The sequence below is a fragment of the Trachymyrmex cornetzi genome, unplaced genomic scaffold (genome assembly GCF_001594075.2).
Source record: "Trachymyrmex cornetzi isolate Tcor2-1 unplaced genomic scaffold, Tcor1.1 scaffold113, whole genome shotgun sequence".
NCBI lineage: Eukaryota > Metazoa > Arthropoda > Insecta > Hymenoptera > Formicidae > Trachymyrmex > Trachymyrmex cornetzi.
The window spans coordinates 90,524-94,602 of record NW_017295687.1 but is presented as its reverse complement, the minus strand read 5'-3'; positions in this window follow the sequence as shown (position 1 = coordinate 94,602).

Sequence of the window (4,079 nt, the reverse complement as noted above, 5' to 3'; positions counted from 1 at the left end):
AAAAAAATACGTGTTTCTTAGATTTTCGTGTTTTACAATATATTTCATGGAGAATCAAATCGGTTCCGGACAGTTGTGAAACTTCCCTTGTGAGTTGAAAAGTTCTTTACCATTTTAAAATTTTCGCAATAATTAACAAGATATTAATTAATAAAAATCATTAATAAAAATTATCAAATATGGTTTTTAATGATTTTTTTCTCGAGTATTATCAAGTTTACAGAAAAACAGCAAGAAACAAAAATTATTCATTTTCTTCTCATAGAGTTCTAAGAATTTTTCCAGAATTTTTTATCAACTTTTTAGTGTTGCATTTTCTTATATTGGCAACTATTTTTGATTCAGCAATGTGAGAAAATGCAGTGCTAAAAAATTCTGAAAAAAAATTCTCAGAGCTTTGTAAGAAGAAAATAAATAATTTTTGTCACTTGCTGTTTTTCTGTACAGATAATAGTACTTGAGTAAAAAATTAAAACTAATATTTGGCAATTTTTAGTAATTAATATCTTGTTAACTATTGTCAAAATTGTAAAATGGTACACCGAAAAAATTGTATTCTTGAAAGATGTACTTAATATTTCCTCTTAACAGATATAAGAATATTTCTTCTTAAATTAATAATATATTCTCGATTTGCGAAAGCGATCGTCGCCATACGTGCGCGACACGCGCGCTTCACACGATGAATTTGATGATGTCCCCCTTAAAACCATGCAACTTTTGTCTGAAGTATTTTTCTCTAAAATGTATTGTTCAAGAAATATTTGAGATCATCGTTTAAAATAGAACATCCTGTACATTCTCATATTAAGAATATACTAATTTTTATATGATTACCCTCTTAAATTAAAAGGATCGTCTCAAAGCTTATTTTAGAGGAAAGCATATTATACGTAAGTGGGTTATTCTTAAATTAAGAATACAATTTTTTCGGTGTAGAAGACTTTTCAACTCAGTTTAGTCCGCTCTATTCCTATGCGAGAGTTTTATCATTACTTATCAAACACCCTTTATAATCAAGTTCGCAGTATTCAATAGCTATAGCTATATATGGAATTTTTATATCAACAAATTTTTTATCTGGAAACACTGATAGTGTCTCGACTAAGCTATGGGGGGAGGGGGGAGATATAAAAATTACTCAATAACTGAAACCACGATAAAGAATTCTTTAAAATTTAAACGACGGTTGAGCCGCTGATCACGCGGCTGGCGCTATGCGTGCGATAGTTACATATGATAGTGCAATGTTTCATAATACTACGTATAATAATACAAGCAAAGTATATAATAGTGAACTTGTGAATATTATTTCCTTCTTTATAGTATAATATCTGTGTTTAATTAAATGTTTTGTATTAGAATATTTTACTCTCGAGCTGAATATTTTATAATCTTCTTCGATATTTTTTTAGTGGAATAGAGTCTATTCCACTAAAAAAATATTTATGAAACGTTGCACTATCACATGTAACTATCACACGCATAGCGACATCCGCGTGATCGGCGGCTAGACCGTCGAGCGATGCGCAATAGTGAAGGAACTATCGCTTTGAGAATCGGCTCGAAATGAGCAACTAATTCCGACCACTGCTATAAATAAAGCAATACTTTATTCATATAATGTCGACACAATCAATTGCAACCAATCTGAATAAAACTGGTGCTATCTTTATCGAGATATAGAGATCGCGAGTGAGTGAAATATATAGGGTGTTCGGTAAGTTTTAACAAAGCGTTCGTGGGTAGATAGAGCGGACTAAACTGAATCAAAAAGTTCTCTATCATTTTGCAATTTTAGGAACTTTTTTTTAATTATTCAATGAGCAGAATATCTAAAATTGTCGTATAAAACAACTTTAACATACATTTAAGAGTTCTTTAAGAAACATATCTTTAAGATATTTCGTAAAGAACTCCGAAAGAAATCTTAAAGTTATCTTATGCGTCGATTTTATCCGTTTATTCATCAATATTTAGGAATTAATATTTCATTGACTATTGCAAAAATTGCAAAGTGATAGATTACCAGTATAGTCCACTCTATCTACGCACAAGAGCGCCTTATCAAAACTTACCGGAGATCTTGTATATCACTTCAACAATTTCAAATTTATCAGTCACATGTACCATATGTACGCATACACACAAAGCGATTTGTTCATCAAAAGGCTTTTACAATATCTGTAGTATTACTAAAATTAGCAATGTAAGCAGTCGTTCAATGTAGCAGCGTTCTGCATTTTGCTTTCTGACAATAACAGAATAAACTGAGCAATATATTAATTCAAACAAGTCAGACGGGCAACCTACACTAAGAGACAGAGTCTAGCCACGAGTAATTTTATCAAAATTCTACGAGAGAGAAAGATGCATATACTACTTCCTTGTATAAATACTTTTATTAAATTCACTGCATAATTATTCACAAACAGTAAGTAGGGTATATTGGGCACTACACCGAAAAAATTGTATTCTTGAAAGATGTACTTAATATTAGGTGTCAAACTTAATTCCTGCCGTTTTTCATCTCCAAAATCGATTTGTTTCGAAGGAAAATACCTTAATCAAAGTATTATTAATAAAGTATCATTAATTAGTAATAAAGTAGAAAATGGAGGAAATTATTTTGTTTAAGGTATTCATTCATCTTCCCTTCGAAACAAATCAATTTTGGAGACGAAAAACGGCAGGAATTAAGTTTAACACCTAATATTTCCTCCTAACAGAGAGATATAAGAATATTTCCTCTTAAATTAATAATATATTCTCGATTTGCGAAAGCGGTCGCCACACATGCGCTTCACACGGTTTTTGATGATATCCCCCTTAGAACCATGCAACGTTTGTCTGAAGCATTTTTCTCTAAAATGTATTGTTCAAGAGATATTTGAAATCATCGTTTAAAATAGGACATCCTGTACATTCTCATATTAAGAATATACTAATTTTTAGATGATTACCCTCTTAAATTAAGAGAATCGTCTCAGCGCTTATTTTAAAAGAAAACATACTATACGTAAGTGGGATATTCTTAACCCTTAACCCGTACTAATATGGTTAACTAGTGGCCGAGCGATTCCTCCTCGTGCAAGTTTCTTTGAGTCTTTCGGTAATTATAAATTATACTACATTTTATTATTTTCCAAAATAAAGAGTCAATATTTATTCTAGAAAGTTGAAAATATGTTGGTGAATTGTTAGAGATTTTTTGAGTTATTTTGAAGAGGTAAAAAAACGAAGAGATTTGAAGTGACCCTTGATGGTATGGATGAGGCACCAAATTGTAGATGGTACGGTAAGGGTTAAATTAAGAATATAATTTTTTCGGTGTAGGCCATACAGGGTGAGTCGCTTAAGACCGCTCACCCAAATAACATTCACAGTTTTGGAGACAGGAAGAAATGCTTGAAATAAAAATTGTTTGGTATTGAGAGAGACATCTCAGTAAACGAGAATGGAGTGAAATGGATTAAAACGAATTCAGATTTTCAGAAATACGGATTCACATGAATGTTAAAATGAATCCTTTTCGATCCTGAATGCATTTTTATTCATTTATAGGAATTGTATGAAACAAATATCTATTCCTTTTTAATCTTGAATGTATTGTTATTCATTTATAGGAATGGCATGGAATATATCTCTATGCTTTTCAATCTAAAAATAATGTTATAGTATTTTGTGTGCATCGTGAATACTGCTTAATTTAAAATTCTAAATAGGAAATGCAGTTTTTCAATCCAATTAAATCTAAAAATAATATCAACCATTTCTGTGCATTGTGAATACTGTTAAATTCAAAATTCTGAATAGGAAATGTAATTTTTTTAATTCAATTAAATAAAAAAAAAATTTTCTTAAAATGGGCCATGAAAACTATTCAAAATTGTGAGTAGAAAATCCATTGTTTCATTTAAAAATGCATTATGAATGCTATTTTATTCAGAATTATGAATAAGAAATTTTTCGTTTTAATTCAACTCAGTTAAAAAAAAGTTGTACGTAAAAATATATCATGAATTCTACTTCATTTAATAGTTAAAAGAAACATAAAAAGAACTACGTAAATATGTACA